This window comes from Podarcis pityusensis (genome assembly GCF_964106645.2).
Source record: "Podarcis pityusensis genome assembly, chromosome: Z".
Taxonomy (NCBI): domain Eukaryota; kingdom Metazoa; phylum Chordata; class Lepidosauria; order Squamata; family Lacertidae; genus Podarcis; species Podarcis pityusensis.
In genome coordinates this window covers 37,786,588-37,811,915 of record NC_138044.1, presented here as the reverse complement: position 1 = coordinate 37,811,915, position 25,328 = coordinate 37,786,588, and the positions used below count along the sequence as shown (strand labels likewise).

The 25,328-nt window shown below is 45.4% G+C and overlaps 2 long non-coding RNA genes across 5 annotated transcripts in view; both read left to right on the top strand.

Moving 5' to 3' along the window:
* The window catches only part of LOC308468368, a 56,635-nt gene extending 44,558 nt beyond the window's left edge, over positions 1-12,077 (top strand). The window contains exon 3 of the long non-coding RNA XR_013981599.1: positions 11,356-12,077. This is a non-coding gene — a long non-coding RNA (uncharacterized lncRNA). The remainder of the gene's footprint in view (positions 1-11,355) is intronic.
* A 22-nt stretch (positions 12,078-12,099) lies between these two features.
* Positions 12,100-25,328, top strand: part of LOC308468366 — a 28,353-nt gene continuing 15,124 nt past the window's right edge. For 2 of the 4 annotated variants that reach the window (XR_013981595.1, XR_013981596.1), the window contains exons 1-4: positions 12,624-14,102; positions 14,443-14,475; positions 15,491-15,537; positions 21,200-21,333. This is a non-coding gene — a long non-coding RNA (uncharacterized lncRNA). Of the gene's footprint in view, positions 12,190-12,623; positions 14,103-14,442; positions 14,476-15,490; positions 15,538-21,199; positions 21,334-25,328 lie in introns of those variants that run through there. The other 2 variants (XR_013981593.1, XR_013981594.1) reach the window with 2 other exon arrangements.

The window sequence follows — 25,328 nt, the reverse complement described above, 5'->3', positions numbered from 1 at the left end:
TGAAATGAAGACACTGGACACATTATTTAAGGTTAATGGGCATAAAAGGCCACAACTTTATTGATTACAGAATTGAAAGGTATTGGCTTTAGGCATTGGCTCCTATCGACCACCCGGCATAGGGACCGGGAAGGGTTGTCCACAAGCCGTGGGAGTCCTGTTGAAGTACGCCAACTAGGATCCCACGGGTGTCACCGCTCGGGGGCGTGCCAGAGGCCCTTACCTCCCTAGGTTTCGGACAAGGCAACGCCCCCCGGAGTCCTCTACCGGACTACCCCTTTCATTGGGGGGAAGGTGATGGCACTTCCTTCCCCCCCATTCATTTGCATAACAATTAACCCCTGCCAATGCCTAACTGCCACTCGAGCGAAGGTCGCCGCCAATACCTTCAAACCTGTAACCAATTCCTAATCCCTGCTATGATGTCCCCTAACCAAATATCGTTTCCAGCATCTGAAAGATGCACGCCATCCCATCTGTAGAGGGCCTCGTTGCTGTACTGATTGCCAGGGTGGCCGATGACACACCCGCCCAGAGCCGCCACTCTACGCTCCACAGCCCGCTGCAAGACTTTTCTTGCTTTATTGATTCCGACCGGGCTTGAACAGTCCTTCCATATCCTCCTTTCAAGCAATGAGGACCACAATATAGTAATGTTTGGGTAAACCGCCATCAGATCAGCAAAATCGTAAAAAATGCATTCCAGGGGGTTCGATAAGCTATTTCTTAATAGGTTTAATTGGGTGTGGTGCTTCCTCTCTGCATGTCGTTCCTTGAACAGCTTCCTGTGCAAAGATAAGGCTTGCTTTCATTGCTCTGTTTATTTGTGCATTTGACTAGTGTTGTGTGGAGGGAAATGCAACCACTGGGCTGAAAAATGTCCCCCTCCTGCCCTCCTGTGTTTGAAATTCTAGAATAAGAAACTGCCTCTTTCCCCTCAGCTCCTATGTCTGTTTGTGACATCACAGGAGACCATCCATAGACAGGGCTGGGGAAACTAGGCCTCAAGGGGGACATTTATTAATAAACAAATGATGACCGAGGAGCCCCCCTCCCTTGTGACACGTGTGGCATGTGGACTCCATGGCATCCTCAGAAACCCTTTTTAGCACCCACCAAGGCCCCCAACACATTTTTGAAAAGTTTTCCCGAAATTTTGTTAATTTTTACAGTACTGCAAGACCGCTTGTTTTGGAAGTTGAGGGATTGGTATTATTTATTTATTTTGCCCTTTGTGAGACATAAACTGGTTCCTTTGACTTAAGGTCTCTGGATCCTTTTAAATAAAGTGATATGGACAAAATGGGTCAATTAGGAAACCTTTTTATTATACACACTTGCAAATGGGGTAAGCCAAGATCAGGCACATCTTCATTAGAAAAAATACATCTTGTCCGGCCGCAAGTCCTTCCTTCCACGTCCACAAGAAGGGGCGTGCCAGTTTACAGAAGTATCACGTCCGCCTCATTAACATTTTACCACTCCACTTCCCAAGCTAATCAGAATACAATACAATACAAATACCGTTATTGGCATTTCAAGTTAAGACATTGGGCCAGTGGCCCACAAATTCAGCTTCTCGTTCTCACAGATGCCTGTGCAAAAATTGCAAGCAGAATCTGACCACCACAGCCCTCGTGATTCTCAGGAACTGATATACAGAAATATGCCGCCTCTGAACCTGGAGGTAGTATGCAGCCATCACTTGACACATCGCTGAGTTCACATGGCATCCACCTGGCTTCTTCCCCCAAAGAATCTGGGAGCTATAGTTTGGGTCATTGGGTTTGGTGCTTTTGTAACTGGATTTGTAATGGCTTTTAGTCAAATACAATAAATGATTGACTGCTTGATTGATTGATGGAAAAGTGTTTTTTTTCCTGAGATGCTAACTTTCTCTCTGTAAGTCATTCCTTGAACAGCTTCTTGCATAAAGATAAGGCTTGCTTTCATTGCTCTGTTCATTTGTGCATTTGACTAGTGTTGTGTGGAGGGAAATGCAACCACTGGGCAGAAAAATGTCCCCCTCCTGCCCTCCTGTGTTTGAAATTCTAGAATAAGAAACTGCCTCTTTCCCCTCAGCTCCTATGTCTGTTTGTGACATCATAGGAGACCATCCATAGACAGGGCTGGGGAAACTAGGCCTCAAGGGGGGGCATTATATTAATAAACAAATGATGACTGAGGCGCCCCCCCTTGTGACACATGTGGCATGTGGACTCCATGGCACCCTCAGAAGACCTCCTTAGCACCCACCAAGGCCCTGACCTTCAAGGTTCCCATTCTAAAAAAGTTTTCCCAAAATCTGTTAGTTTTTACAGTGCTGTAAGACCGTTTGTTTTGGCAATTGGTATTATTTATTTATTTTTCCCTTAGTGAGAAATAAACTGGTTCCTTTAAGGTCTCTGAATCCTTTAAATAAAGTGATCTGGACAAAATGGGTCAATTAGGAAACCTTTTTATTATACACACTAACAAGTGGGGTAAACCAAGATCAGGCACATCTTCATCAGGAAAAGCTCATTTTATAAAATTGGTTGGCCAGCCGCAAGTCCCTCCTTCCACGCCCACAAGAAGGGGCATACCAGTTTACAGAGGTATCGCGTCTACCTCATTATACCTCATTAACAGTTTACCATTCCATTTCCATGTTAATCAGAATACAATACAATACAATACAAATACCTTTATTGCATTTCAAGTTAAGACATTTCAAAATGGCATGAGATACAAAGTCTTTCTTCTTCCTGTTTCCGAGAGATTTGATTGGGGAAATCCTTTCGATTCTTCATGAATAAAAGGCAGTGGTGTGAGGGAGGCCAGGGCCACATCCACACCATTTAAAGCGCTATGAAGCCGCTTTAAACACTCATGGCTTAAACACCCCCAAAGACTCTGGGAGCTATAGTTGGAAAAGGGTGCCAAGAGTTGTTAGGAGACCCCCTGTTCCCTGCCAAGAACCCTACCCAAGCTGGTGGCTGCTTAGGCTTAATGAATTGGTCCTCTTCTGATCTCCCTACAGTGGAAAGGCACACCAGCCAGTGAGCGCTTGGTAGGCAGGGAAGACGAGTCAGACTCTTAAGTCAGGGACACTGAGAACTACAAATGTTTTTGTTCCTTCCTCAGAAAGGGAGAAATGGCTACCAAATAAAATTAAATTGGAAAAAAAACATACTCAAAGAAACTGCAAGTACATAGTTCAGATAAGAGATGCAGGGAGAAAGTAAAATGACACAGTGCTGAAATGAATTCAAAATTTCTGATTTTAGAGTGCATTATGTGACTTTCTGAAACTTGCAGCATTTCTTGGAGTGCTACATTAAAAGTATTCTCTTGGAAGTCTTCCTTTGTAACATAAGAAAGCTGCCTGGATCAGGCCAGTGGCCGAAGTTCAGCATCCCATTCTCACAGATGCCTGTGCAAAAATTGCAAGCAGAATCTGACCACCACAGCCCTCGTGATTCTCAGAAACTGATATACAGAAATATGCCGCCTCATAACCTGGAGGTAGTATGCAGCCATCACTTTGACACATCGCTGAGTTCACATGGCATCCACCTGGCTTCTTCCCCCCAAGAATCTGGGAGCCATAGTTTGGGTCATTGGGTTTGGTGCTTTTGTAACTGGATTTATAATGGGTTTTAGTCAAATACAATAAATGATTGATTGATTGATTGACTGATGAAAAAGTGTTTTTTTCCTGAGATGCTAACTTTCTCTCTGCATGTCATTCCTTGAACAACTTCCTGCGCAAAGATAAGGCTTCCTTTCATTGCTCTGTTCATTTGTGTATTGGACTAGTGTTGTGTGGAGGGAAATGTAACCACTGGGCTGAAAAATGTCCCCCTCCTGCCCCTTTGGGTTTCCGGTGTGACCTTCACAGATATTGGCACAACTTGTGTGTGTGTGTTGGCTGCTGAGCTGTGCTCACCATTGTGAGGGCTGAGGGAGTGATGGTGATGCCTCCCCAGCTGCTGCCATTGTCCGTGGGTTGATTGTGATGTGACAAAAACATTTGGCTGCTGAGCGGGTATAAATGTGGGCCAAGGCACAAGCCTCAGCAGTTGCCCTCCCCAGAGAGAAATGGGCAGCTCGGTGGCACTCAGCCCAGGCGGTCTCCTGTCCTGTGGCGGAAAGCTGGCAGGTGGAAGGAGGCAATCGCCCGGCTCTGGGATGCTGTGGCCCTGGTGGTCTCCCGCCCCGTGCTGGCAAGCTGGCAAGCGGAAGGAGGCAATCACCCGGTGCTGAGATGCTGTGGAGAAAGGAGAAGGTAAGTACAAAGTTTAGTTGCTGGTGGGATCGCTACTTGAAGGCAACTGACACTCAGCTCTGAAGCTGGTTGATGTATGGCAATGGACCTGACGTGGTTGCAGCTGGTGGATGGTTGTTGGAAGAGTTTGCATTCAAGCTAGTGGATGTTGCGAGGCTACGCTGGCTGAGATGGATGTAAACTGGTTTGGAAGCCTTGTTTGTTAACAGGCAGCCAAACAGAGGAGGAATCTGGGGGGACGCTGTCGGGTGTTGGCTATCCCACTCACCTGTTTGCCTTTGCCTTACAGGGATGTTTGGAGCTGGTGAGGTTTTCCCCAAGTCCAGCCTTCAAAGTCATCAAGAGAACCGCAGGACATCCATATTTACATTGGAGAAGTGAACGTGAAATACTGGCAGTGAGCAATGGACAAGGCCGTGGCCATACCTGAGAGAAGGAGCTTTGAAGGGAGACTGCAGGCGGACACCTGCTGCATTGCAAGTGATGGGGCAGTGGGGAGAGAGAAGAAAATGAGGGAGGAAACATTAGGCCACATTAGGCGCACCGTCCATTGAAAGTGCTATGAAGATGCTTTAAACAGGAATGGCTTCCCCTCAGGGATTCTGGGAACTGTAGGTGGTTAAGGGGACGGAGACTTGTTATGGTGGTTAAGTATTAGGACTAGGGGTAGGGTAGGGGTTGGGGTAGGGGTAGGGGTAGGGGTAGGGTTCCTTCTTGCCAGGGAACTCTGGGAATTGTAGCTCTAGTTAAGGGTTAGAGTTAGGGTTAGCGTCAGGAGCAGGGGTAGGGTTGGGGTTCCCTTTTTGCCAGGGAACTCTGGGAATTGTAGCTCTAGTTAGGGGCAGGGTTAGGGTTAGGGTTAGGGTTCCCTTCTTGCCAGGGAACCCTGGGAATTGTAGCTCTAATTAAGGCTAAGGGTTAGAATTAGGGTTAGCGTCAGGGGCAGGGGTAGGGTTGGGGTTCCCTTGGCAGGGAACTCTGGGAATTGTAGCTCTAGTTAGGGGGCAGGGTTAGGATTAGGGTTAGGGTTCCCTTTTTGCCAGGGAACTCTGGGAATTGTAGCTCTAGTTAAGGCTTAAAGGTTAGTGTTAGGGCTAGAGTTAGGGTGAGCGTCAGGGGTAGGGGTAGGGGTAGAGATAGGGTTCCCTTCTTGGCAGGGAACGGGGTCCCCTAACAACTCTTGGCACCCTTTTCCAACTATAGCTCCCAGAGTCTTTGGGGGTGTTTAGCCATGAGTGTTTAAAGTGGCTTCATAGCGCGTTAAATGGTGTGGATGTGGCCCTGGCCTCCCTCACCCCACTGCCTCTTATTATTGAAGAATCGAAAGGATTTCCCCATTCAAATCTCTTGGAAACAGGAAACAGGAAGAAGAAGTGAACGTGAAATACTGGCAGTGAGCAATGGACAAGGCCGTGGCCATACCTGAGAGAAGGAGCTTTGAAGGGAGACTGCAGGCGGACACCTGCTGCATTGCAAGTGATGGGGCAGTGGGGAGAGAGAAGAAAATGAGGGAGGAAACATTAGGCCACATTAGGCGCACCGTCCATTGAAAGTGCTATGAAGATGCTTTAAACAGGAATGGCTTCCCCTCAGGGATTCTGGGAACTGTAGGTGGTTAAGGGGACGGAGACTTGTTATGGTGGTTAAGTATTAGGACTAGGGGTAGGGTAGGGGTTGGGGTAGGGGTAGGGGTAGGGTAGGGGTAGGGGTAGGGGTAGGGGTAGGGGTAGGGGTAGGGGTAGGGGTAGGGGTAGGGGTAGGGTTCCTTCTTGCCAGGGAACTCTGGGAATTGTAGCTCTAGTTAAGGGTTAGAGTTAGGGTTAGCGTCAGGAGCAGGGGTAGGGTTGGGGTTCCCTTTTTGCCAGGGAACTCTGGGAATTGTAGCTCTAGTTAGGGGCAGGGTTAGGGTTAGGGTTCCCTTCTTGCCAGGGAACCCTGGGAATTGTAGCTCTAATTAAGGCTAAGGGTTAGAATTAGGGTTAGCGTCAGGGGCAGGGGTAGGGTTGGGGTTCCCTTGGCAGGGAACTCTGGGAATTGTAGCTCTAGTTAGGGGGCAGGGTTAGGATTAGGGTTAGGGTTCCCTTTTTGCCAGGGAACTCTGGGAATTGTAGCTCTAGTTAAGGCTTAAAGGTTAGTGTTAGGGCTAGGGTTAGGGTGAGCGTCAGGGGTAGGGGTGGGGGTAGAGATAGGGTTCCCTTCTTGGCAGGGAACGGGGTCCCCTAACAACTCTTGGCACCCTTTTCCAACTATAGCTCCCAGAGTCTTTGGGGGTGTTTAGCCATGAGTGTTTAAAGTGGCTTCATAGCGCGTTAAATGGTGTGGATGTGGCCCTGGCCTCCCTCACCCCACTGCCTCTTATTAATGAAGAATCGAAAGGATTTCCCCATTCAAATCTCTTGGAAACAGGAAACGGGAAGAAGAAAGACTTTGTATCTCAAGCCATTTTGGAATGTCTTAACTTGAAATGCCAATAAAGGTATTATTGTTGTATTGTGTTGTATATTGTTGTGATTAACATGGGAAGTAGAGTGGTAAAATACGTTTGTCTTTCTGCATGTGTTTATAGTATCCATATTGCTATTTGGAATACTCGAAATGGGAGGGGGGCCCCCTCAGCTGCACACCCACCTCCCTTCATTCTCCCTCCCCCACCTGCCCAGCAGCTTCCCTGCCTGCTGTCTCCCCCTCCATCATCACACTGGCATTGCATCCTCCCCTTGCCCCCCCAGCTTGCTGCGCACCAAGGCGTTTTGCACTCACCTGAACCCTTGCGGGGAAAGGGGCAGGGCACAATGGGAAGGGGCGGGGTGACCGAGCTACTTAAACAACACCCCTTTTCCAACAGAAGCACCATGGGGGGTGGTCCTCCGAGAGAGAACAACAACAGAACAGAACAAAGAACAAAGAAGATGGAAGTGGCGCACAGTTCCTTCTGTTCCCTCGCTTCCAAAGAATGGAATGTCAACACACAAAGCATGTGATCCAGTAGTCACACACACTCTGCAGCACTGAAACTCCGGACATCCAGCACCCCCTTCTCTGCTTCTCTTGAACTCTTTGACTGTAACCCTGTCCAATCTTTTTTCAAAGAGGGCCAGATTTGATGAAGTGAAGGGCCGTGAGGGCCGCCGAAACAGCCAACCCAAGTTGTTAACCTTTTTTTAGGGTTGAATTTGTTGAGGGGTTTTTTTTTTAGGATTTTACCCCAGGAAATAAATAAACTGCCAGAGGGGCCGGAATAAACCGACCAGTGGGCTGGATTAGGCCCCCAAAACAGACTTTGGACATGCGTGATAAGCTCACGAACAAGATGTAGCGTGTGCACCATTTCATGTTTTACTGGAAAACTTTAGGTCACTGTTAACTGGTAGGCAGGGCCTTGGGGGCAAATCCCCCCTTGAATCTGACTTAGGACTTCAGCACTGCCACTACAGAGTAACAGTGTCATCATAATTTCACCATGGCAACCAGCTGCTTCATTTCCACTTACTTGAAAGGCAGGTCATTGAGTATTTATTTTATTTATTTATTTTTGTATGAAATATTTATTAAGTTTTCCATAACTGAACACGTGGCCACTTTCTTTCCCATGGAAATTGACTTGATGATCCACAGCCAGTTACCAAGCATCTAAGAATATAGAAAAGAGCATCCTGATCAGAGGTCAAGTGGGAACCTTGGCACCTCTTACTTAAGCTTTCAAGAAATATGTCTTCTTATGTCACAGATGGGTGATAGCAACCTCAATGAGCCTCCCCACGTAAATGTCAATTCTCCAAGCATTAATATAAATGCTGCCTCTCAGAAATAAAGATCTGCTCATGATCAGATCTCAAAACACAATTCCCTTCTTTTCTCTCCTATTTATTCTGGAGTAAGTCACAACTAAGCCCACTAAAGTTAATGACGCTTGACCAAGCTAAATCTTCTGTTAATGAGAAGTGAATTGGGCCATTTATCTTTGTGATTGAAGAAACATGGTGTGACCTTTGATGTGCTCTAGCATTGCACATTTACTCTGGATTCTTCCATTTTTATTTTGTCCTCCAAGTCCATGTGACGGAAACATCTCTTCTTCTTTTTTGCTCCTTTCTGCGATGAAGGCTCCTTTTCCCATCTTCGCCACTCTGCTTCTTCACTTATGGTGAGATGCAGAGATCATAAAAGGCAAGGTTTTAAGAAAGCGTTTATAATTAAAGTGAACAGGTGGCTCCAACTAGTACGAGTGACCGAGCAAACAAACCCACTGAGAGCTGGGATTGGTTGAAGCAGATGGTGTATCCTTTGTACCTCTTTTAATGAAGACTGCGCCTGATCTCTCTGTTGGGCTTAGCATGACACATATCCTTCTCATTTGTGTAAGTACATTTATACTGACATCAAAAGAAAAGCCCCATATTTGTATCTAGATTATAACAGCAAAAGATGCATCCATTCTTAGGAACCCCTTTCAACGTCTGTTTCAGAGATCTGGGCACATTAGGCATGGCATAGCAACACAATTCAGAATGGGAACCTAATTCATGCCTGTTATCTACTCCTGTCCACAAGGAGTAACCCATCACATTGTTGATGTAATTGTATTATACAGTTGGGTGATTATATTCTCTCTCCCCCACCCCACTCCCACTCTCTCTGGACAAAGAACAACAATCTCCAAGCATTGGATATAGTCTTGCAGCATTTATTTTTCCATTGGGAGGAAGGAGGGGATATAAATTTAATAAATAAATTTAAAGCATAATATATTCCCTGTTCTTCAGGCCATAAACCCATCTAGCCCAGTATCCTGTTACCACAGAGGCCAAATAAATAGGACGTGAATGGTACCCCCCCCCCATCTTGGCATTCAAAGGCATATATTCAGAAGACTCATGGTGGGTTGTGCTGTGGGGAGGAGCTGTTTCCTATTATGTGGTATGCACCCTGGTGAGAATGGTTTTGTTCAATGGATGGCTCTGGAAGTTTTGGCTGGGATTACCAAGGATATATGTTGACTCCAGACAAGGACTTTGAAGATGTTGTTGGTATGGTCTGAGCTGTTAGAGCAGCACAACTGGAGGGAGGCTGTGCACCATAATAAGTTTATAGGACACAGAATAAGGTAAACAGACTGGCATTCTTTTTTAAGTATTCTGGTCCATGGGGGCACATATATCCCCCATGGTAGAACACTGGGGATCTTACTGTTTTGAGTTGTGACTTTTGTTTGTTTTTTAGGATCTGCAGAGAACTCAGCTTGTGTCTGAGTGGGTGGAAGTGAATTAGCTGGAGCTGATCGCTTCCTGTGGCATTGAATCCAAGCACATGAGAGAATTTAATATGGATTGCTTATATACCTAAGGCAATATTGAGTTAGGGTACTCTTGAGTTGCCTTTCATTGACTTGGCATTGTGGGTGGGTGGGAGCATTGTGGATGCTCTTTAACTTTAACATTCACTGTGCATGTCATGTTCACATGCCAAAGTACATGTAGCAAGGAAGGAGAATTCTTTCCAAGTCCTTGTTGTGAGGCCATAGAATGCAGCTGCCCAGATTACATTGATTTGTCTAATCTGTTTATTTGGTTTCTGCAGATTCTCTAATTTGTTACATTCCAATAAATATAACCTGCTTGTACCATAATTGTTGTGTCTCAAGTCTTCTTTGGGGAAGTAACGACAAAGATATTCATCTAAGCAAGTCTTAGTTGCCTTCAGCATTTGTATCCTGCCACCCACTTGCTCCTGACGTTGCTCATGCCATTTATTTTGCTTTGGCGTAATTCATCTGGGAGCTTCCAAACAATTAGTCCGGAAGCGTGTACTAAAGGGTGAAGAATTTCAGTGTTGTTGTAATGCAAGATAACTATAGATCACAAACTTTGTCATGAAATAATGCCGCCGAGAACAAAGCAAATTGAGGCTTTGTTTCCAAATGATAAGGAGGCACTTGGAATGCTTAGCAAGGGTTCTGCATTTCTTTTGCTGTCTACCTAAATGAGGACCCCTGCTTCCATATTTTCAAAGTCATTGGTTAATTATGCTCTAGTGTCATCACATTTTGTGCATTATGGTTTGAATGTGAGCATATGTAAAACTCTGCATTTGAATATGCAAAGCAGAATATTCCAAATTAATTCAGCCTGGTCTGGCACCATATGTTATTCCAGGTAGCCACTTTTCACCACTTTTCTTTTTTTAATGTGTTGCAGCCAAGGTGTTTAGGCTTTGGGCCTCCAGTGTTGTCATACATTTGCTCCCATCAGCCCATGACTAGGGGTGGTGGAATTTTTATTCCAGCAACATCTGGAAGGTCACAGGTTAGCTGCCTCTGTGTTAGCTAGTCTCTGGCAGGGATGCCCACTTAACTTTCTTGCAAGTATGGATACAGTTATTCTTATTTTACAGACAAGAAACAGAGGCAGAAAGATACTGATTGATCCAGATTAGACTTAAGGTCACATTTCCCAAATCTGAGAGAATGCAGATGGACCAGAAGGGTTCTCAGTAACTAAGATATAGTTGTGGCAGACACCATTCCATTATAATGGCTCGAGGAGTATGATACTTGGGTATGTTGAATTGTGTTGTGTAAGTGGATCATGGGGTCATGAGATGTGTGACATTTATTATGCAGGGTAGATGACCTGCTTGTGTAACTTATCTCAATGGGCTGAAATTAGGGGTGCTTCTGACTTTTTCATCATCTGAACTTCTGCCTGAATTTTGAAATTCTGAATTACTTGAGGCGGATCTACACTCAGTCCCTGCTCCTGCCAACCTAGCAGTTCGAAAGCACGTCAAAGTGCAAGTAGATAAATAGGTACCACTCCGGCGGGAAGGTAAACGGCATTTCCTTGCACTGCTCTGGTTCGCCAGAAGCGGCTTAGTCATGCTGGCCACATGACCCGGAAGCTGTACACCAGCTGCCTCGGCCAATAAATCAAGATGAGCGCCGCTACCCCAGAACCGGCCACGACTGGACCTAATGGTCGGGGGTCCCTTTACCTTTACCTTTTTAAGGAACAGTTATTATAACGCATTTGACTGCATTATGTTTTGCTTGTATCATTTAAATTTGTGTTATTAAAATGTGACACCAGAGGGCACTGCAGAGCAACCAGGAACTGGCAGAAAAGGAAACTGCATTCTTATGGAGGAAACAAGATAAGGAACATTTTTATTTTACCATTATGCCCTGTGACATTCTAATAACATTAAAACAGTAAATGTAGATCGATTCTTGGTTGGGGATTAAAATGGAACTGCTATGGCAGATTTTTTAAATACTTTTTTTAAAAGAAGCAAACATCCCACATGTTGTCCATGAGTAATCTGACATGCTTACTCTCTCAAGTGATTTGTGACCCTTCCCCATTCCCTTACCTAAGGGTTTGTGAATTAAGTCTTGAACATTGGAATGAATATCTAAACAGTAAGAGACATTAAATAATGGAACCAATTATGTTGGGGCTGATAGGCTCATCCTCTTTGGAGGTCTGCAAGCAGAGGCTGGGCAGTCACTAGAAGAGCAAGCAAAGAGCACAGGGCAGACAAGAACAAGGTGATGCATTACTCCAACTTCCCTTCTCCCAAGCACTGTGATGGCTCTGGTGAAACCATTCTGTCTGTTTAGAAGATAGATATGTCCATCAGAAAAGAGTCATCCCTCCCACCCTGGTGTTGTCCTTATATGGTGAGCTTGGAGTAGTAATGTTTCAGCTTTTGCAGACACAATGGGTGCTTCCAGACAGGCTGTGTGTGCTAATATTGCAAATGGATGGTTCAGATATTGCAAATGAGTCATTGGCAACATGCTTATTTGTTATCTTTACTTCTCAGATTCATAGCTGTCAACTTACAGATTTGAAAATAAGGGACCAGCAGCCTCGGAAATAAGGGATCAGCAGCCAAAATAAGGGATTTTCGGAGCACAGGTATGTCCAACTTCTGAGCCCCTCCGAGCCAAAGGCAGAAAGCCCAGCCAGCAGCCAAACAAAGCCTCAAGTGGTGGTTCCCACAGCGCAGCAACCCGGCAAAGGGGATGCAGCAAGGAAAACCACTATCACCTCTCCCCTGGGAAGCGCTGAGCAAAGGCGAGTTCCCAGGCAACGCAGCCGATTTGATCGGCACAAGGCATGCAAGGTCCACCCCCCCCCCAGTCATTCTTAGACTCCTTATTGGGTGAGTAACGCAGCCAAGCAACACATTTGGAGCCTCCCTCCTCCCTGGCTGGCAGGGAGGGAGGGAGAGGAGCTGCTTCCTTTGAAACCCAGGAAATTTAAGGGACATCATCAATAAGAGACAGCAGCGGGACACAGCACTGGGATAAGGAACTTTAAAATCTATCTTCCTTCTGTAACATTTACCTGGCATCAAACAATCCTATTTACTTGTCATTTTTGTAAGTATCAGGGTTATGTTTCCCTTAACAAAATACAAGGGGAAATGTGGTGTAGCACAGTGGTTAAGTTGTTTGGTTGAGAAACAAGGTCAAATCTCCACCCAACCACAAAGTCAGTGGTGGCTGGTGCTCATTTGGATGGAAGTAGGGAGCCCAACAGCAGGTGGAGTCAGTGCCGATGACAAGCAGAGAGTCAACTATTTCTAGATTTGTTCCCATCCTCCTCCCTGCTGAATTATTCAAGGGCAACATTGAAATTAATGAGAAGCAAGCTGGCAGTCAGTCCCACGCCCTGGACTGGATGTAAGTAAGAAGGCAGGAAGGTTAGGGCAGACTAAGCTTGATGTGGCAGTGTCACATCAGCCTTAATGGGCCAGCCTACACTGCACAAAGTGTGTTGGATGTGCTTCAGGCAGCCACTGTCTCTCAGCATAAACTACCCCATAGGGTTGCTGCTGCTGTGATGAGATCTTTGGTGAAAAGGGTGGAACAAAAATATTAATTATTAATAGTATGTAAATTGGAGGTGAACAGGTGAGGTGCTACATCATGATTATTAATGGAGATTAAGTGGACTGGGGGGGGTAACCTCGTTTATCTTTGTACTGCATTGCAATGTTGTTTCTGTTGCATGGGAAACTGTCTGTGATGCACAGATGATCTAGCTAAATTAGAATTAAAATTGGATTAAAAAAAATCCACTAAAAATGTAAGGGGGTGCAAAAGGACAACACAAAGGGCAATCTTTTAAATTTTCATTTCCAATTCCAGCCATTCTGAGCCAAATGAATAGAAATCAGATAAGGTTCATTACAGCTGCAATCCATCCAGAAAAGCTGGAATGGGGGCGAAAAAGGTCCTGGTACATTAATTTTTTCACAGTTGCTCTCTAGTAAATAATGTTCTCCTTACAATTTAGACTCTCCAGGTCTAAGCTCATGGGACTTCTATGCACATTTGAAGCTGGAATTCTGAGCAATAGAAGCAAAGATTTATTTTCTTCCCCAGAATGGGAGGGGGTGTGATAAGGCGTCCCCTTCCTTTCCAAAGAATCAAAACATCCAATCCTCATTTATTTATTTTGATTTCAAATGTTGGGGTCCCGTGCTGATGCCCTCAAAATGAGGAAACAAGGAGATTAGTCAAATGTAGAGTGAACCAAGTGAAGAATCAAATTTGTGATAAACTACCATGCCTTCATTTTCCCTTCATACTTGGAAGACACTAGGTTCTGAGTGAGTATGCCTCATTTAGCAACCTGCAATTCGCAATTTGATGCTGACGGCACGACTTGAACAGAAAGCAAGAGCTGTATTAAGAAGATTTGAGACCTATTGTGAGCTGTGTGATCAACAGAGGCATGTGGTCCAGCAGCTCTTGCTGGATTCTACCACTCCAAAATGGGCATGTTAGGAGGAGGATGGAGGGAGCCAACTTATTTGAAAGGTTTGTTTTATAACAGGGGAGGCAGGAACTAAACAGAAAAAAAAACCCATAGCATGGTAATTGAAAATTTAGGTGACAATCCTTCCCTGTGTCATTCTTATTTTCAATACAATAGCTTTTAAATGGAAGGAGTATGCAAACATGCAATTCTGCAGCAATGGAATTCTAAAGCAGTGGTGGGGCCACATTCATTTCTGAGCAACCTTCTGAGGGCCACATGTCAGTGGCTGGAGGAGCCAGAAACCAAATATGGGTGGGGCAATTAATAGAATTTTTTCTTATGTACAATAGGCTAGTTAATTCACACATACTCATGCCTCTCTCTCTTTCCTCCATCCAGGTAAGCAAGAGTTCAAGGGAGCATTTCAGCCAGGTAAGGACACTCATGGATGGTGCAAAGCTGGGCTAGGGAGGGAATGTGGGTGAGGAGGAATTATGGTCTGGGGTGAGCCTCAGGAGCGAGATAGGGAGGACCAAAGGGCCACATTTGCCTTCCTGGGCTTTGGCTTCCCTAACTCTCTTCTAAAGCCTTACAGTCAAGCAAAAGCTGCATCACATTGTGTCAGAGAGTCTGTGCTGAGCCTTAAGTAGCAGAATGCAAAACAAAGTCCTTGGACAATTTTTGGAAAGGATGTTGGGTGATTGTATGTCACTCTATGCATGCTCAAAGGAATTTACTATGGCTTTAAATGTTCTGGGTTTGTATCTTGACATTTAAAATTCAGTCCAGTGCTTAACCCTGGCTCACATTAGCCCCTGCTGCTGTTCCTGTCCTTTGTTCTTAAGGGCTGTGTTTCCTTCAGTTCCTTCATTTGGCAAATACATTAAGCTAGAAGGTAGTCTGAATCAAGGCTCTTTCAAAGTCTTTCTTATGTCTCAGGAGGCTTCCTGCACTGCCTTAGCAGCAGCTGTATCAAAACTAATCTGAGTCATTACAATTTAGGATCAGATTGGCTAGAGATAAGATAACTCTGGTTTATAATAACCTATAAAGATTTATGACGATTTATTCACCTTCCCTAGGTAACAGGCTGCTCATCCCCAGCAGACCCACAGCTCTTTTCTGTTAAAAGGTCACTGAAGAAAGAACTCTGAAATGGCAGAAAATAAAACCACTAATCGGCACATTTCTAATAAAACTATCATGCCTGCTAGAACCAGAGGGACATCAAATGCTAACAATTTCACATCCCATGTGGCACCATCTCTTGAAAGGACTAACAAGATGGGTTTTTCATGCAGTACTCCAATAAATCAAGGATCATTAATCAACCCTTCCTTTAAAAAATATAAATTATTGGGGGGGTGGGAGGAAAAGGAGCTTTCTGACAAATATCATGCATAGCCTAAATGTTGAAACTTGGGGATTCTTTCTGTTCACCCTGAAGAGACAATTAAAACATAGACACAATGCAAAATCTGGAATTGTGCAAAGGTAGAGGAGATCTGTATGCTCTCTGTTTCTCAGCATGTGTTGTTGGTATCCATCTGTCTCGAGTGACAATGTGCACTATCGGGGGTAAAGTCACACCATTGGAGAGTTACAGTGCCTACTGTGGCTGTAGATAATAATACAGGAGAGACAGGTTACCCCTGCTAAACACTGAACCCTGGTAGACCTTCATTTTGGTATTGGTCATTAGCATCACATTATCCCATGTCCTTTTGGTTAGACTAGCCACTGCTGTAGCTGCCTTACCAATATACTTGTCCAGCTCATCATAAATGCTAAGGTTGTTTGTTATGGTGGGCCGAGGTACACAAAACTGTCTACCACCTCAAGTGTGTGGTCACCAGTGCTAATGTGTGGAGTGCTGGCAACACCCTGACTCAGGGTGTTGGTCTTTGTCAGGCTAATGGTGAGGCTTGGGCATGCAGGCTTGAGCAAAATGGTTGATGAGGCTCTATAGAGGTTCTTTGGAGTGCACTGGCAAAGCTGTGTCATCTTTGTTGTCTGCAAACAACATTTCTTGGATAAGAACCTGCTGCAGTTTTGTTTTGGCATGGATACATGCCAGGTTGAGCAGACCTCTGTCACTCCTTGAATGGAAGTCCACACTACAGTGGTACCTCGGGTTACAGACACTTCATGTTACAGACGCTTCAGATTACAGACGCTTCAGGTTACAGACTCTGCTAACCCAGAAATAGTACTTCAGGTTAAGAACTTTGCTTCAGGATGAGAGCAGAAATCGCGCGGTGGCAGTGCAGCTGCAGCAGGAGGCCCCATTAGCTAAAGTGGTACCTCAGGTTAAGTACAGTTTCAGGTTAAGAACGGACCTCCCGAACGAATTAAGTTCTTAACCCAAGGTACCACTGTATCTTCATTCAAACTGAAGGCATATGAGAACAACAGTGGGAATAACATGCCAAAGAAAGTTGGGGTAAGAGCACAGCCCTGTTTCATGCCATTGTTTATAGGGAAGGTGCCCGAGGTTGTACTGTCATACTGGAAGGTGCTCCATTTTCATGGAAGGATATCATATTGTAGAGCTTAGGTGGGCATCCTATCTTGTTGAGGAGTATGAAGAGTCCTTTTCAGCCAATGTGGTGGAAGACCTTCATCAGGTCTATGAAGGCAATGTACAAAGGGGTATCTTTGTTTTTGGCATTTCTCCTGCAGCTGACACAGTGTGAAAATAATGTTCACTGTTCACCTCTGAACTTTAAAACCACATTGTGACCTGTCACTGAGTGACTGTAATCTGTTAAGAACTACAGGGGCAAAGGCTTTACCCACAGTACTCAGCAGGGAGATTCCATGGTAGTTGTTAGTCATGGTGGTCACCCTTGTAGAGGATCACAATGCTGGAGTTGTTCATGCCTTGTGGTTTGGATCCTGTTAATGAACACTGCAAGAGAATGCAGAACTTATCAGAATGATCAGCCTTCTCTATTGTACTCCTGGCGAGACAGGATGGTCAGATCTTCTGAATTCGAATCTGGCTCTTTGTTGGCCAGTGACCCACATTTTATAACACATACCTCATTAATACTTCCACAGCCACAGATAGAACCAACAATCCTCCAATTAACCCAGGAGGGAGAGGGGGATTGACAGTTAATGAAATACCATGGGACTGTCCCCCCCGCTTGGGGTGCGGTTGGTTGGGTTTTATCTTCTAGGGATACTTACCCTATCAGACCTCCACCTCTTTGCCATACCATTTTGACCCAGGAGTCCTGGCCCAAGGATGACTTGTTATTGAGGGGATGTTACCCATCTATTGGGGAGGCTAGTATGGGATCTGGGATTTCCACAATTGAAGGGCTAGGGAGGAATGGCGGTGGGGCTAGATATCTCTATCGGCGAAGGGTTTCGAGATGTAGTGATCCTCAAACCCCTTCCAATCTACGCCCCATCCCAAGGGATGAGGGTAGGGAGAGCAAGGATCACCCACCTCCGTCATTGGTGCTGTGCAATGCCAGGTCCATAGGCAACAAAACCACCACCATGCGTGACTTTTTTGTCTCGCAGGGGATTGACCTGGCTTGCGTGACGGAGACCTGGGTACGGGAAGGCGAAGTAGTCTCCCTACATGAGATAACACCCCCAGGTTTCTCTGTCCTCCATCAATCGCGGACTGTGGGTCGGGGGGGGGGAGGAGTAGCGTTTTTATTCCGGGAGGATTGCCCTTTCAGAGCTCTGCTATCACCGGCGATCTCCGGCATTGAATGTGTTGGTCTCGTGTGGGGCACCAAGGAGAGCTTGGCTGTCTGGCTGGTGAACCGACCACCCAGCACACCTGCAGCCACCCTGTCAGACCTGCTGGAGGTGGTGGCGGGCTGGGCCTTGGAGTTCCTAAACCTACTGGTTTTGGGAGACTTCAACGTCCATGCCGATGCCGCTCCCTCCTCACAGGCTCTGGACCTAGTGACTTCCATGGCAACACTAGGGCTCTCCCAGTTTGTTTTGGGCCCCACTCATCAAGCAGGCCACACGCTGGATCTGATCTTTGGGGCTGGCATAGATGTGATCATGCTCCCCACTGTGGAAGTGCCATGGTCTGATCACTACGCTCTGAAAGCCAAGATTGACTTCCCGCTCCTCCCCAGCTCGGGTGGCGAACCTATTTGGGCTCGTCCGCGAAAACTGATGGATCCTGATAGATTCCGACAAGCCTTGCGGAACCCTGCTCCTCCTGGCGACTCATTAGATGACCTTGTTGAGGACTGGAATAACCGGCTCTTGGCAGCCATTGATGAGATCGTGCCTAAGCGCCCTCTGTGACCCCGTCGAAACCGGGCCCCTTGGTTTACTGAGGAGCTCCGGAAAATGAAGCTGGATCTCAGACGGCTAGAGCGAGTATGGCGACGGACTTGTGACGGAGCCTCAAGAACATCTTATAGGACGCTTATGAAAGCCTATGAGATGGCTATGAAAGCTGCTAAGAAATCTTACTTTGCAGCTTCCATTGCATCCGCTAGCTCTCGCCCGGTACAACATTTTAGAATAATTAGGTCAATAACGTCCTTAGGAGGACAACCAAATTTAAGCACAAATTCGACCCACAGCTGTGAGGCATTCGCGAGCTTTTTTGCGGAGAAAGTCCTGCTGCTCCGCCGTGACCTCCCTGCCAATTTAGATACAGTGACTGAACTGGAGGCCCCTCGACTGACTTCAGGTCCAGTGTTGGACCATTTTGATCGGATACTCCCTACTGATGTGGATAGATTCCTCCAAGTTGGTAGGCCCACCACCTGCCTCCTTGATCCGTGCCTGTCTTGGCTGATTAGGGAGTGTCTAGATGTTGTGCGGACCCCCCTGGTTGAAATTATCAATTTGTCCCTTGACACGGGGACATTCCCAGGGGAACTGAAGGAAGCAGTGGTGTGTCCACTCTTAAAGAAAACTTCATTAGATCCCTTAGACCTATCCAATTACCGCCCAGTTTCAAATCTTCCATACCTGGGTAAGGTAATTGAGAGAGCGGTTGCTGAACAGCTTGGTAGGTTTCTGGAGGAAACATCAGCATTAGATCCATTTCAGTCTGGTTTCCGTCCTGGTTTTGGGATGGAGACAGCTCTGGTTGCCCTAACAGATGATCTCCGTAGACAACTGGATCGAGGCGGGTCAGGACTGCTGATCCTTTTAGATTTGTCAGCAGCCTTTGACATGGTCGATCATGATCTTCTGGACCACCGCCTCACAGACGTGGGGATACAGGGCATAGCCCGTAACTGGTTGTGCTCTTTTATCTCTGGTTGGGGACAGAGGGTGGCACTAGGGAGGGAAATGTCGTCGTGCCACTCCTTGGTGTGTGGAGTGCCGCAGGGCGCAATTCTCTCCCCGATGCTTTTTAACATCTTTATGCGCCCCCTTGCCCAGATTATCCAGAGCTTTGGGCTGGGCTGTCACCAATATGCTGATGACACTCAGCTCTATCTGCTGATGGATGGCTACACCAACTCAGCCCCGAACACACTGACCAGATGCTTGGAAGCTGTGGCTGGATGGTTTCGTGGGAGCCGATTGAAACTAAATCCTTTGAAGACAGAGGTCCTATGGCTAGGCCGGGATGGCATGGGGATGAGGGACCAACTCCCTTCTCTTGCGGGGGCCCAATTAGTGCCATTGCCTTCCGTTAAGAGTTTGGGTATAATCCTTGACGTCTCCCTTTCCATGGAGGCGCAAGTTACTGCAACAGCCAAGGCGACATTTTTCCACCTTTGTCGCATCAAGCAGTTGGTCCCTTACCTTTCCCGCCCCGACCTGGCCACAGTGATCCATGAGATGGTCATCTCCAGGCTTCACTACTGTAATTCGCTCTATGCGGGGCTGCCCTTGAAGCTGTCCCAGAAACTCCAGCGGGTACAGAATGCTGCAGCGAGGCTCCTCACGGGGTCTCTGCCATGGGATCATATTCACCCAGTGCTTTTCAAGCTGCACTGGCTCCCGGTGGAGTACAGGGTCAGATTTAAGGTGCTGCTTTTTACCTTTAAAGCCCTTCACGGCCTAGGACCCTCGTACCTACGGGACCGCCTCTCCTGGTATGCCCCACGGAGAGCCTCAAGGTCCATAAATAACAACACCCTAGTGGTCCCAGGCCCTAAGGAAGTTAGATTGGCTTCAACCAGAGCCAGGGCCTTTTCAACTCTGGCTCCGACCTGGTGGAACGCTCTGCCTCATGAGACCAGGGCCCTGCAGGATCTGATTTCTTTCCGCAGGGCCTGTAAGACAGAGTTGTTCTGCCTGGCCTTTGGCTTGGAGCCAATTTGATTCCCTCCCTCCCTCTCTTTCTTTTCTCTTTTCCTTCTCCTCCTGCGATGAGGCTACATTTTAATATTTTAATGTTCCAATATTTTAATGTTGTATTTTATTTTTGTTTTTAAGTTGTAATCATTCATCTTGTTTTTATTATTGCTTGTAAGCCGCTCTGAGCCTGGCCTTGGCTGGGGAGGGCGGGGTATAAATAAAAAATTATTATTATTATTATTATTATTATTATTATTATTATTAAGAGAAGGCTGTGGAGGTGCATCATGAGGGAGGTGTTGAGACTGGCTTTCAGCACTTCTATTGGGATTCAACCCTTGTCCTGGGGATTTACCACATACTTGAGAGTTGATGGCATTCTTCAGCTCATTGATAGAGGGACATCCAGCTCTCCCAAGATAAGCAGAGTTGCTAACTGTTCAGTTGAAGTCCATGTTTTCCCATGAGTTCAGTTCTTGATAGCGCTGTGCCCATCACACCTCCCTACATGTGTAGCTGTCAGCAGCAAGTTGAATGCTCTGACACAGCTTTAGCCAGTAGTCATTGGCACATTGCCTGGCAATCCACTGGGCATTACTCCTTGCCTTTCTCAGTGCAGCAAGCGTTTTCTCACAAGACACATGCTTATAGTTCACAAGAGCCTAACCCTTTGCAGTGATAAAAGGTTCCATGTCCTTAATGCCAGCCTCTAACCAGTTGGGGAATTGCTGTTTACTTTTGCCCAAAAGGACATAGCTATGTTGTAGGTTGCTGTTCAATGCAGTTTCTAAAGCAGTCCAGTAGCACTTGTTCGACAGAATCAGAGAAGCATTTATAAAGTTCAGGTATGACTGTTCTGGCAGTGTTGATTTGAGGCCACATTTTCTGCTTTGTCCTATAGGCCCTCTTTGGCTGGAGAAGGATCAGCATGGATTCTTTTGTATGGATCTCCCAAGAGAAGAAGTTCCATTACTGGGGCACAGCCACCAAAACAGGTCTTCCCCCTTATAGGAGAGCCACAAGTCTTTCCCACAAGTGAGGAGAGCCACCACTGAAGGGTTTTCAGATTGTGACCGCTGCTAAGCAGTTTCATACCCAAATTCTTCTGAATGCATTTCTAAACCTGGTATTTCTGAATTTGTAAGGGAATTAAGTTGTTTCAGTTCACATATTGCTTCAGAAAGCACAAATTAGGTAGATAGGCAAACTGAATCAAACTTCTCCCTCATCCTTATTTGTAGCAGAGCTCAAGAGGACTTCCTCAGCATGTTCTGCATTCTCACTGAATTCCTTCCTATAAAGATGAGAACCACCCAAACTGCTCATTTTTTTTCTTTTTAAAGAAGATCTACTCCTGCCTTGCATTTCTGATTCATGACATCACAAATACCCAGCATAAATCTGCTGCTATTTTTCCCGATTTTCATTGGCTCCCTGCCAATAACAATGCTCTTGGAGTGGGGCAGGAAAGTAACTTTTGTGAGCATTAAGAGTAAAAATTGATTAATTATTTTGTCTTGTGTAGGGTGTGTTTCTTTTTCTTTTTCTTTTAACCAATGAATTCGCTCCAAAAATTTAATGCATGGTGAAAAAATAATTTGGATTTCCTCTTTGTCAATATTTCATGAATAAAACTAATTAGGGGACAATGTGAGAATGAGTTTGAATATACAATGTCTTCAGCTAATTGGGTTTATTCATGAAATATTGAAGCGCAGAAAATTCAGCTTATTTTTCAAACCATATAAATTTTTGAAATAGTGGATTCAGTGTGTGGCTAAAACAAAGTAAGCAGAAGAATTTTTTCAAGTGAAAAGTGTACAGTTTAGTTATTGGGAATGGATGATTTGCTTTAACCAACTAAACATGTTTCAGGAACAAAGGAAGCTGCTTTATACTAAATCAGACCATTGGTCCATCTAATTCAGTATTGTCTATGCTGCTTTGCAGCAGCTCTCCAAAGTTTAAGATGGAAAATTTTCAGTCTTTCCTAGAGATACTGGGGGTTGAACCGGGGCCTTTGGCAAGCAGAGTAGACGCTCTACCATGGAGCCACAACCTTTATACCTTAATGACCTAATTTGAGGTGGCAGCCCTGAAGACTAATGCAAAAGGGAACCATGATCCCCTAGATCAGGCATAGGCAAACTCGGCCCTCCAGATGTTTTGGGATTACAACCCCCATCATCCCTGACCACTGGTCCTGTTAGCTAGGGATGATGGGAATTGTAGCCCCAAAACATCTGGAGGGCCGAGTTTGCCTATGCCTGCCCTAGATGTTGTTCATCTACTATGCTCACTTTATGGGCTGTGAAGGAACATTCCTTCATCCAGCAAGGGTTAAAATTTAAGCAAGGATTAAAAATCCTAGAGTAGCTTAGCTACCTTCCTGATGAGGTGATAACCTAGGTAATGGGCCATTAAAGGAAGAAAGGAAGTGGATGTGTGCCAGGTGGCAAAAGGGTGGTCCCCCACTCACTCACTTGTTGGACAAAGGCTCGAGCTGAGGGTGTGTGTGTGTGTGTGTGTGTGTAAGCTAGAAAATAGAAGCTTGATAAAGCAGCAGGCTAAAACCTGTGAGGGAGAGACATGCCTGATTTCTCCTGCAATCCAAGGCTGTGGCTATGTGAGATAGACCCTCTTGGGGTGTTAATGCTGTGAGCTCCTCCATCATGGGCTCAGGTTGTATATATGTAGAAATAAACCATATATAATAAACATACCACAATCTCCACTGTCCCTCATTCCGAAAGGAGCACGAACTCTGGACAAGTGCTTTGAACCCCTTGAATCTTGCACCGCTTAGAGATTGGGGTGACGTGCAACAATATACATTTTGTGTGAAACGTTGCCTAATCATATACACACCTTTACAATTGACCCTATTTTAATGCATGAAATGCATACCGAAATTTATACACATTCTGATCTAGTACAGTATATCATTTTTGTAAACTGCACCTGACATTTCAAAATCCTATGAATTTCGAAGGATGGCTGTTTTTCAGTTCGTGTATTGGTTCTATGAGTTCAAATTATGCAGATTTACCTTCAAGTGTGAACTAAAACAAACTTGGCCCTTATCCCTAGGAATGGATTCATTAAAGGGGCACCAACTATAGGGGTGGAAGGGGCTTCAGCCACCTCAATATTTGTGAGTAGGGGACTGAGCCCCCCCATGCTGAGGGGGCCTCCATCCTCCACAGCCCATTGCTACCAAGCAGTGCTCGTGTGGTGGGCAGGAGCAGGACACAGGGAGGGTGAAGGTCATCCTCCATGTTCCCCATCCCCCACTGCTGCTGCCAGGTGAGCACTCATGCGCCATACAGGGACAGGACGGCAGAGGGGTCATGTGAGGCAAGTCAATGCCCCTGGTTCATTAGATCTCACTCCTCCTACACATGCTGTTGTAAGATTTATCATGGCAGGAAAATCTGGGAGAGAAACAACCCAAGTAGAGGAAATACTCCACTGCTTTCTTCTTCGGTTCTAAGCTTCAGCTTTCATTCCAGATCTCCACTTTTCAACCAAGGTGATCCTCTCTAAGTTAGCTATCAGCTGCAGTTGATACAGAGCCATCATTATATTTGTCTCTCATTTCTTTTTTCATCAACCTGGCACATAGCACACAACCCCAAGACCACAAATAAGGAATATCCAGCCCTCAGGCTGAGTACACAGCCCTCCAGTTTTCTCTGTCCACCCTCAGGACTCTTCCCAGTCACACCCATTCTCCCCAGATCACCAGTTTTGTTTCACATCCACAATGAATGATTTTTACTGGCTGAAGTGTGTCTGATAATGTCTCTTGCCCTGGATGGAATGAAACTGACTTTAAGGATTTATCCACACTTCTTCTTGTCCTGATGCTTTTCCCCAGGGTAAACCACATTTTATGGAACACGGGAGGCACTGTGGGTTAAACCACAGAGCCTAGGAGTTGCCGATCAGAAGGTCGGCAGTTCGAATCCCCGCGATGGGGTGAGCTCCCGTTGCTCGGTCCCTGCTCCTGCCAACCTAGCAGTTCGAAAACACGTCAAAGTGCAAGTAGATAAATAGGTACCGCTCCAGCGGGAAGGTAAATGGCATTTCCGTGCACTGCTCTGGTTCGCCAGAAGTAGCTTAGTCATGCTGGCCACATGACCCAGAAGCTGTATGCCGGCTCCCTCGGCCAATAAAGCGAGATGAGTGCCGCAACCCCAGAGTTGGTCACGACTGGACCTAATGGTCAGGGGTCCCTTTACCTTTTATTTATTTATTTTTTTTAAATGATATTTATTGAGAATTTTAAAATTACAAAGAAAAAAGAAGGAAAAAACAAGAGAAAGAGAAAAAGAAAGAAAAAGGTAGATAAAAATAACAATTAAACAATACAAATCAATAAAAGCCAAAGTCAAAAAGAAAAAACAAAACACACAATACATCAAAATCAAAGAGCAAAAATAAACAAAAAATTTAAGAACAAATCCAATATTCCCAAATCCTTAACTTTCATTAACTTATTTCATCAACCTCCTCACACCTCCCTTTTTTGTATTCTAGTTGTTAATTATCTCAGCAAATCCTTTCCATCTTTCACAATATTCTGTCATTTAATTACCTTAATCTATTTTAACCTTATCTTAGCATAAAAAAACGCTAAAACTTTAAGCTTAAATCTTATTTATACCAAATTCTTTTAACCATAACATATTCTTACATAATTCTTTTTAACGTTTCTGCTAAAGCCAAATAATTTCATTCCAACATTTTTCTAATACTCATTAATTTTACGATACTTTTCCAAATAATTTTTTATAACTTTCTTCCAATCTTCATCCATCGTCTCTTCTTCCTGGTCTCGGGTTTTGTCAGTCCTTTCTATCCCATCCATCTGGTCCATCAACCTGGTGACCTTATATCCGAGGCTCTTAAGTCTTTTCCATGTCCCTTCCGCAGGTCTTCTTCATATTTATACCTGTACTTTACTTTGTCTTCTGCTGATCTTATTCTTAATTTCCTTCCTTTCACTCGGGGAGACTCCAACTTGA